At 44.1% G+C, this 10939-nt stretch overlaps 1 long non-coding RNA gene across 1 annotated transcript in view; it reads right to left on the bottom strand.

Moving 5' to 3' along the window:
* Positions 1–3719: 3719 nt before the first annotated feature.
* The window catches only part of LOC116222898, a 21199-nt gene continuing 13979 nt past the window's right edge, over positions 3720–10939 (bottom strand). Inside the window, exons 3-4 of the long non-coding RNA XR_004164818.1 lie at positions 4388–4454; positions 3720–3976 (exon numbers count right to left, since the gene is read on the bottom strand). This is a non-coding gene — a long non-coding RNA (uncharacterized LOC116222898). The remainder of the gene's footprint in view (positions 3977–4387; positions 4455–10939) is intronic.

Here is a 10939-nt window from a genome sequence, read left to right as displayed (position 1 = left end):
TTAAATTCAATTCAATTCAATTCAATTCAATTCAATTCAGTTCAATTCATCACTATAGCTTCAAATGGAAAGGCTGTCATGTCAAATCACAATTACATAACGGAGACGCCACAGTACATATCAACAAAACTGACGTGTAAACAGAACATGAAGTCTGTAGCAGTCAAATACTGGACCTACTTGTATATATAGGGCAATTTGTGTCATGTCTGCTGTTGTTGTCTAAATATCTTATCTGCAGTCTTTTCTCTTTCTCATCTCTCGTCTCTTCTCTCTATCACTGGGAGATATCAGCTGTGATGGTTTGTACCCGTACTCTTGGCACTCTATAAAACAGAAACAATCCAGTTAAACAGCAACAAGGGCCATTTGGGTTGGACCTCTAGGGTGAAAGGTCATGACCTGTGCTTGACCCTCAGTTCCACATGATTGTAATCCAATGAGCTCCTACCCGTGAAGGCAATAAGACAGCACCTTGTGAATGAACCTGGGGTCAAATTGATTATTTTTGAATATTTATTAGGAATTTATATGGAATTTATATTTATAAGTGCAATGGGAATAGAATAATAATCCACCTTACCCAGTAATGGCTGCCAGGTCTGTGACTCAGGCTCAGTTGGATATACTTTCTACTGTTGCTTTACCTCAGCAGTGAGATTAAACGTGAGCCTCTCTGATGGCTCTTCGAAATGAGTAAAGTTACTGCGACATTTTAAGTCCTGACATTGTCATCAGAGAGGTGAGATACAAAATGCATCTCGTGACGACCTCCTGGAGAGCCTGATGAAAGCTCAGGTTGGAGAGATGGCATGTCCCTTTTGGTAACTCTCATTGCTCTGACAGCATCTGACCCTGAGTCTGAGTGTGTGTATATATGTTTGTGTGTATGTAGGAGATGGGGAGGGGAGGATAGGACACTCAGACAGTCAGGTCACACTGGTCACAAGGTTGGACGCGTTAAAGAGTGAGTATGTCACAATCTGGGCAGACCACCCCGGACAACAGCTGATTGTGGCATGACTCTGGTTCTGCCAAAGTCTGAGAGTCCTGTACCATACCAGGCCTGTGCCGGATCTACGCCAGATCAGGGTCTGGTCCACGCCTAACTGAGGCCAGTCATGCCGGGTCTGGGCCCGGCGGTGCAGCTCTGTGGGCCCGGCAGACTCCCTGAAGGGTCTGAAGGAATCTGGCTGATGACTGGAATGGAGGCTGATGACTGGAATGGAGGCTGTTCCGTTAGCATAACAAAGCCCCTGGAGCTTGTGAACTTGGGGAACCTCTTGACCCTGCCGTCCTGCTTGTGAATGGGCCCTGGTCTCACCCACACAGACTCCCCCAGTACCCCCAACCCCATCCCCACCCCCTCGGTTCGTGGCTAAATTACTAAGCATGGTAATTTAATATAGTTTTCAGGGTGCCTCATGTCTCATTGGATGAATATTCTAAAGAGTCTCTCTCTGTCTTTCTTTCACTCTTTCTCTCACTACCGCCTTCTCTCTTGTCTTTCTTGCTGTGACCCCACCAGGAGAACAGGGTGTCTTTCACCAGTGGGGAGACAGGCAGCTGCAGTCTAGAGAGAGAGAGAACGGGGTGATGGATGTGAGAGGAAAGGAGAGGAGAGAGGAGAGAAAGGGAGTGGAGAGGGGGAGAGAATTAATAAAAAAGAGAGAAAGGGGTGAGGAGTGGAGAGAAGATAATAGAAGAGAAGAGGAAGGGAGCGACAAAGAGATGATGAGAAAAGTTGCGGAAAAGGAGGGAGATGGGAGGGGGAAGTGAAGACCTGAAAGGAGAGGAGAGGACAGGTGAAGAGAGGGGGCCACCACTTAGAGACGTCTGACGTTTTCTGTGACACCCAGAAGTGGATCAGCAAGGTCCAGTGTGTAAATGTGAAACACTATAAAGGTCCAGTGTGTAAATGTGAAACTCTATAAAGGTCCAGTGTGTAAATGTGAAACTCTATAAAGGTCCGGTGTGTAAATGTGAAACACTATAAAGGTCCAGTGTGTAAATGTGAAACTCTATAAAGGTCCGGTGTGTAAATGTGAAACTCTATAAAGGTCCGGTGTGTAAATGTGAAACACAATAATGTAAAACACAAAAGGGGAGAGTAAAATGACAACCTGAGAGGAGGGAGAAAAGAGGAGAGGACAGAAGAGAAGAGGGGAGGAGAGGAGCGAGGGCTCAGGATGTGAACATGAATGTGTAAATCTTTTTACATCTCTTCTCAATCTCTTTGGATGTCTGACATCTCCTGTGATACTCATAAGTGTACCAGCAAGGTCCAGTGTCTTAAGGACTGTAAACACTTTAAAGACCAGCCTTGAGTTCTGGAGGATCACTCTGTGCTCAAAGACATTCCACCCAATCAAGAGCACTTGGAATGAACACCAGCAACACAGACAGGTATTTTTTCCCCACTGTCTTTATTTAAAACATTCAAGTCAACTATTGTATCCTCAGTACTATTTGCTTACACTTTCTTACACAGGCACTGACTCACGGTGTGTGTGTATTGATTCAGTAGGTGCTGGTGTGTGTGTGTGTGTGTGTGTGTGTGTGTGTGTGTGTGTGTGTGTGTGTGATTCAGTAAGTGCCGGAGTGTGTGTTTGTTGATTCAGTAGGTGCTGGTGTGTGTGTGTGTGTGTGCGTGTGTGTGTTGACTCAGTAGATGCTGGTGTGTGTGTGTGTGTGTGTGTTTTGATTCAGTAGATGCTGATGTGTGTGTTGGAGTTGCGTTTGATCAGAGCCAGCTATGTGCGTGTTCTTAGCGGGTGATGGTCATATGTACATTAACTGAGTCAGTGGTGGGAGAAATAGAGGAAGTGGCAGCTGCACTGTGTTGTGTTGTGAAGTGTTGCGTTGCGTTGCGATGTGTTGCGTTGTGATGTGTTGCGTTGTAATGTGTTGTTTTGTGCAGATCTGGTCCAGATTTGGCTGCTCTCTGGGACTACTGTATGGGCTGCTTTACTGCTGTTTGGAGCCGTCTGGCAGGTCTGCACCAGATCCTGGTCAGAAATGTTCCAAAGTTCCTAGACATCTGGATGCCTTCCGTTCTGTGACTGTTCAACGGTTCAGGCAGAATGGGGTTGCTTGCATTGCCTGCTGTGCCAGTGAGTGATGGTGTATGGTCTTCCATTGAGTGACTGCAGGATTCTTCTCCATTACATAACGTGTAAGTGTAACTGACACCAGTGAAGTACTTTTCTCAATCTCTGCACTGGATATGGACATAACCAGCAATATGGAAATCTAGACATTAACCCTCAGTGAGTGGGTTTTCAACATTACATTAAACGAATGCATTCATTAACAATGGTGGATAAAAAAAAATCTGACAATTCGATGTGTCTGAAACCATCACAGATATTATATGAAATGTTCATTTTAGAACATTCTGAATATTGTGTGCAGGTGGACCCTTAAGAGTCCTGAGCAACCTCGTCAGAGTTCGGAGACGGAATCCCACTAAAGAGCTACAATCCAGGTCGGAATTCTGACTTCTGAGTTGCCGAGGTACCAGCCATCCTGATTCTACTAATCAGCATCCTTCTGGAGGTACCAGAGGAGTCAGCTGGCCCTGCTTAGTTCACTGCATATTGTACCATAAGCTCACTGTACACTGGACTTCATCCTGTTTGAATCAAGTGGAAAAAACACACTTATCATGCAACATGAATGCTACTATATTTGGATTATATAAATGAGACAGACAGGTGTTTTTGTAGAAGTCGTTATATTTATTCCCAGATTGAAACACAGCAGTCACAGATTGTTTCTAGATTTTTACAGCCACAAAGCATGTTTGATAAAAAACATTGCGTTCAAGACATTTTAAAGACTTTACATAAAACACAGTGAGCCTCGTGCCCCTCAAGTTAAACGTCCTTGTGTCTCAGGGACGCCATGCTGGGATGATTACGGTCACATGACTCACAGTCTTTTTTTGCACACGCCACCTTCCGTGTGACTCCCACTGCAGAACAAAGAAAGGAAGAAAGGAAGACAGAATGAAAAAATGTAATAAAGACTTATTTTCTGTATTCCACAAGAACCTGAATGTTTCACATGCACACTAATGTACACAGCTAGGCAGACATTAAGATATTCAAACTGTCTTTATGATGGTACCATGACACTTTTATGATAATATTTAACTCATATTTACACATGGTCAACAGACATTATTGTGTGGATGTGTGTGTGTGTTCCTGTTTGTGTGTTTCTCTCTATGTGTGTTTAATCAAAATATTACCTCTGACATGTTATTACCAGCTATTTTGATTATTATGAGTTATTTCTCCAATTCTGTTTTTTTATTGTAAAGATTTCATTGCATATGTCCCTCTGGCCATTGGTTTGTCTTTCAGGAAGGTTCCCTTCATACCTCTCTTTAAACATCTCCCTGTCCTCTCTCCTCTTCGGCTCTCCAGTCCCCTGCAGGCATCCTTGTCCTGGAAAACACAGAAAGGATGTCAGTGCTGTTAGATACATGTCTGATGGGGATGTGCTTTATTTTAAACTATACTCGTCTGGAAGGAATATATGAGCACATACACATGCACAATATATGCACACACACACACACACACACACACACACACACACACACACACACACACACACACACACACACACACACACACACACACACACACACACACACACACACACACACACACACACACACACAGACATCAATAGGATATCAAATTAGGCCAGAAAACAGCCAGGAAGAGAGAGAGCAAACACGCAGACACACACACACACACACACACACACACACACACACACACACACACACACACACACACACACACACACACACACACACACACACACACACACACACACACACACACACACACACACACACGCACACACACGCACGCACACGCACACACACGCACACACACACAGATCATACAGACAACTGATCTCGTCTGTACTAGGTTTTGACCACGTTGACATGTCAGAGACACAACCAGAAAGTACAAACACTGTGGTTAGCATGGCTGTGAAGCAGAAACTCATAACAGCCCTAATAGCCACATAACTGGCAGAAGCTGAGAGTCTCATAACTTATAAGAGTCTACCTCTCTGTGTTTATAGTGACTGAGTTGCACTTGTTCCATTTGATCCATATTCACTGCATTCACTGCCCTTATAGACTCGTGAGCCTACTCTGATCTCAACACCTGCCGTGACATGTCAGTAATTAGAAGCATACAATAGGAAATACTGCAAGCACTAGCGTATAGAAACATGTGCTAGCATTTGGAGTAATATTCACACTAGCAAAGGCCAGCTGGCCCTCTATCCTGATAAAGTCATATGAGTGAAGAAATGTGTAGGACATTGGTAATGTCAAGGTAACTCATAGCGTCACGCAGGCTGATACACAAATACACATCCACGTTCTCTCTGAACTTTAAGTCACTTCCTGGCGGCAGCTGAGGCTTGATGACACTATTCAGGTCTGGATCCATTTAGATGGAAAGCCTCTCATGTGACTGAGTGGGTATCGACGAGCCCCATCACTCCCAATATCTTTAAAGATGAATAGGAATGAATACTAACAGGATTTTATTTCTTCATTGATCCACACACTGCCTGCACAGACCTCAGAAATAATCTGCTTTTGGTTCGGTGTAATCAGGGTGCATAATTACTGTGTGAAGATGTCTCCTAATTTTGGGTGAACCGCTCTCAGGGTGCCACTTCACTTCCGCCTTGTCCTATAATTGAACCAGTCTGATGTTTAAGGTCAGGAAGCTCTGACAAAACAGTCTGATCCAAACAGAATGACAGCTAAGTCTTCTAACCACACGGTTCTGCCTGCATTGACTTATCCTACCATCTGTTTTGCTTAAGGATGAATTATAAATATAAAAAAAATTGATTAATTGATTAATCATATATTTGATCGAATATATATGCTGTATGTTGCTTACCTTAAACCTACAATTCCATATGCACATGGCAAGGCAGAATCCCAATACCACGTCCAGCAAACAATTTTCAAAGTAAGAAGAAAAAACAAGCTTCAGAAAAATAATAAAAATATATGTTTGATTTTTCACTACAACATTTTTGGATTAAATGTATATTTTTAAGTATGTGAAATTCATAAGTAATTGTCTGGGCCTTTTGTTAGACATTCAGGCTTCTCTCTGCAAAGCCAATTTGATGTATCAATTATTCTCATGCTAATCACGGTACAGTTTCCCAAGGTTAGCAACGCAGATGGCAACGCGCACTCCTTCTTTCTGTTTTTCTTTCTTATTTCATTCTGCTTTTCCCCCCTTCTGAAACCCTGTCAACGTCTCACACAAAGCCAGTAAGAATAGACCAACAATATTTGCATACTTTTGTCTGCTTTAATTCAGCATATCCTATACAGCCCAGACACAGGGTAACTCCCCCCAACACACACACACACACACACACCCACACCCCCTCACACACACACACACACACACACACACACACCCCCTCACACCCCCTCACACACACACACACACACACACACACACACACACACACACACACACACACACACACACACACACACACACAGAAAGCTGTGTTCCCTGACTCAGTGCCTTTCTTTCCTCCATTCTCTCACTGCCACATGCGTCTCTTCTTGTCCTCCGTCTCTCCCACCATCAGTACACAGGGCGTCCGCTCCATAAGCTCCTGACAGCGGCACTGATATCATTATTTTGTTTTTGTGCTTTTATTTGTACATCACATTTGTATTGAATTGTAGGTGCTGTGACGAACAAAATGGCCACAGACGATGCTGAGTGTCCAAAAGAATAAACAGTGAGCACTTGGGTCCTCTTTGCCATCACATCAGGGATTTATCTGATACTATTTCATTGATGACGTACCCGGCTTTTCCCCCACTGTTGCCCATAAGTAGACAGTTTATCCATCTATCTCCATATTGATGGTTTCATATTTAGTATATCCACAATTCATGATGGTTACCACCTACCACCACCACACACACACATACAAATGAACTCTGATGTGCAAATTCACACACACATCATCAGAACAAACTGGACCTGGTTCCGATTCAATGGCCAGAATAACAACTGTTCCAACAGCAATGAAAACACTAACAACATGCTCTAACATTAATCTAGTGCCAAGTAATGACAAAACCAGGTAATGACTTGTAAGTGTAGCCGATAAAGCCAGAATCAATATGTTTGCAAAACAATCTCCATAGCTGTGATCTTTAAAACCCCTTCCTGGAAGATGCATTTTATGTGATCCCATTCCTGTCCATGCATTGACAGTGTACTGCATTTGCTAACCCACACCACTGACCTCCCTGCTCCCTGCCTACAGAGGAGCAGCAGCAGCACCAGACCACCACTGCACTGCAACAACCTCATCTGTGCACAGGCACCAGAAAATGTGTGTACCCCTCTCTCCCACACACACACACACTTACATACACACACACTACCTGTGAGATAAGTATCCCGCCCATGTGAGCCATATGCAGAGTCACTTCTCTACACTGCACTGCAGGTCACCTGAACTTCCAGCAGGCTCCATACAAACTTCTGCCAAGCCTGGATAGACTCATTAGGGCGTATTCTTCGGCTCAAATGAAGCTCTGAGGAGCTCCAACAATGGCGCTAATCACAGGCCTTCCTACACCCGAGGCGAGAGATTTTCTCCCTTCTCTCTTTTTTCTTTTTTCTCTTTTCTTTCCTTGTCAGCGCAGTGTCCTGATTTAAAGACAGCACTGGCCTCTGGATGACATGTTTCCACCCTGATCGCTCCACCCTCTTCATTCATCTACTTCAGGCGATTGCCAAACAATGGCTACCCAGGGCATGGGTGCATTTCATGCACACATAATTGTATGGTCGTCCGTACAATCAGTTTAGAGAAACAGTTATGGACACACACACTACTGAATGAGAATACTAAGCATTTGCCATCTATGTGCAGCTCATTAAATGTCTCTGAATGTCTGCACTGGATGCACAGTTCCATCAACATGATTTGGTTTCATTATATCATGCTCTTCGGCTAGCTCCGGTCGCTAGCTAACACTGCGAAAATTCCTGAAAACAGGAAGCCTCTGCACAGCCATTCTTTGCTCATCATCAATAGGGGAAAGAGAGACTAGCATGCACTGGTCCGGTTTCTAACACTGCTGAGCTAGCTCAAATCCTCCAGTCTTTTTAATGGAAAATATCAAGATGAAAGCCTTCATTTCACAGTTTATTTAAAAATAACACCTAATTACCCCAGCACACCACCCTTATGTTGGAGGCAGGGCTAGGAAGCAAGATGCGGGCAGTGTAGGCAGAGGGGGTGGGGGGTAAAAATCACCAGCAAGCGTCTGCTAACGCTACACGGGGCCAACAATAGAAGTGGGCTGGCCCTGGCACAGCGAGCGTACTCTGCGCGCGGTCCCCGTGGCGACTGATTGCTGAGTGGCTCAGCCATAGCCCATCACAGCGAGCCGGCAGCGGGAAGAACACGAACAGAGCGCTCTGATTGGTTCCTACAGAGGGCTGGCGACACACACTGCCCCCCCGCCCCCCAACCATCCCTTGAAAATTAAAGAGCCTCACAGAGACTTGGGGAGGGGGGGAGGAGATCTAATAGAAAAGGCAACATGTAAATCAGACAGGAAGATCACATGGCTACCATGCTGTGGGTGCCATGGTGATAATTTTTTTTCACTTCCCTGGGTGTTTCAAGGACCCTCTGCACCCTGTGAGGCGGAGCGTGGATTCTCCAGAACATTCATTACATTTTATTATTCCAGAACGGAATACTGTTCTGGAATAATGTTGGTAGGAAATGATAAGGTTTAAAGGGGGAAAGCACATCTTCATTTTATGACTGATTACATCATTATGATTGAAAGTCATTTTTACACGCTGACATTGTTCAGTTGTAAAAGCTTTTTACATTTGATCTTAAGTCTGTAGCCAGTGAAATGCATGCATCTATGCTCATGTGTGTGCACGCACACCGCAGTTCATGGTAGAACGGTAGGCAAATAATATGATAAATGCAACTGACTGACATCTAAAACAGTCTGTTTTACCTTCGAGTCAACACTGTAGCACAGCACAGCCGTCTTCTTAGGATCAGCGGAACAAATCTGCTCTCTCCTAAGGACTGGCCCTAGGGTTAGGGTTTGGTAGCTTCACCTTTGAGTCAAGGTAAGCAGGCAAGCTCGATGACCTCAAACTCTCCTCTCCTCTCCAATCTCCAGGCAGACAGAGGGACAGACAGGCGCAAAGATTCATAGTCATAAGAAACAGTCTGATCCGATTTCATTCTACAATGGCTACAGATGTATTCTAAATTCCTCTGTGGTCTTGATGCATGTGTCATGCTGTGGAGGTAAAAGAACTCGCTATGTTCGCTCGCGTGCCCTGGCAGGTACTCGCTTCTTCTTGAACATGCAGTGTTTTGCTACATGCCCTGCAGCCTTCTCATATTACTGCTTTCTCTACGACTAGGACTGAGACAAAAGAGGCTTGGGGCTGATCGTGTGAAGCTCGATCAGAAGTTTAGGGGGTGCGCAGAGCCACTGGGACCTACAGGGGTCTGTAAGCATAGGACCGGTGGATAACTCTTGGAGATGTCTGAGTAAGTTACCAGAAATATCAGGACTCTTAGAGGAGGAAGCTAAAAGAAGGACTGAGAGTTTCAGAGTTTCTTACTGTAAGCATTGTCTCGGGTCATTTACTAAACTGAATCCTCACCCCACCGCCCATTCTCCTAAAGCAACCACAAAGACCCATAGACAGGCAAAATCTGGATGGATTTGGGTTTCCAAACTTGCAATTTACACACACTATTCTCCAGGTTCAGCTCACACATGGGATACTAAGAATACTCTAAACATAAAAAAGAACAAATAATTCTCGGTGATAGCACTCGAGCATAAAGAGCAAAAGCCTCCCGTACAGATTGTGTCTCACTGTCCAGATGAAGTCCATGCAGTGCAAGCATAGACAACCTGTTCTGTTCTTACATGCACTCATCATTCGTTCACACTCTTCACCTCTCTTTCCCAGTATTCAGCACACTGATAATGTGTCTTACACTTGAGACGAGCGAGATGTGGTTACGGTATAATAAGTTCCATTTTCCTTAATTTTGCTCCTTTTCCCAGCCGCTTTTGAATACCACAGGAGACACAGTTTCACACCGATTCCCATGGTTACCACGTCTAAGTGGAGGGGCTAACTACAGAGAAACTTTGAATAGATAGAATAGAATAGATAATTTACTGATAATAGCAAGTGCTTTTAAATGCCATTTTCATCATCCCACCGGATGATGAAGATGGCGGCCTCAGACTGAACAAAACAGGTCAGTCAGTCACCAGGCCACTTTAACACACCCTGTATCCTGCTTGTTGTCCAAAACACAATACAATACCAATGGTGTGTTATGTGTCCATAACACAACACATTCTTGCATGCAGCTGTCATTCTACGAGGTAGTGGACAAACCAACAGGGTTCATATGGAGATGTTCAATCTCTGTAGACCAGGACAGCTTCAGAGTCTGACAACTGCTACATGCTTTAGTGTGTATACATGTCAAATCTGATTCAAATGAGTGAGTCTCTAAGAGATGAATCGCCTTGAAAAATACAATAAAAACTCACTCAGTGGGGTCTATAAGAGTTCTAAGTGAAACCTTTTTAGAAAGGTTTTAGAGGTTTTAGAGGTTTTAAAAAACCTATATGGTTCCTTATTGGAATAAACTCAATGGCTCAACGGATAGTGTCTCTCCAATGAAAGAGTGAGATTTCTACTGTACATAAAGCCTGAAGACTCAGAGACTTGACAGCTGTGCTCTTAAAGGCAGCAGACTGAATGCGAGGAAGATCACAGACCTAGGAGATTAAGATTTCTGCCACAGCATTCAG

This window comes from Clupea harengus, chromosome 12 (genome assembly GCF_900700415.2).
Source record: "Clupea harengus chromosome 12, Ch_v2.0.2, whole genome shotgun sequence".
Lineage (NCBI taxonomy): Eukaryota > Metazoa > Chordata > Actinopteri > Clupeiformes > Clupeidae > Clupea > Clupea harengus.
Note: the sequence above shows the minus strand (reverse complement) of the source record. Positions and strands in the feature narration are given on the sequence as shown.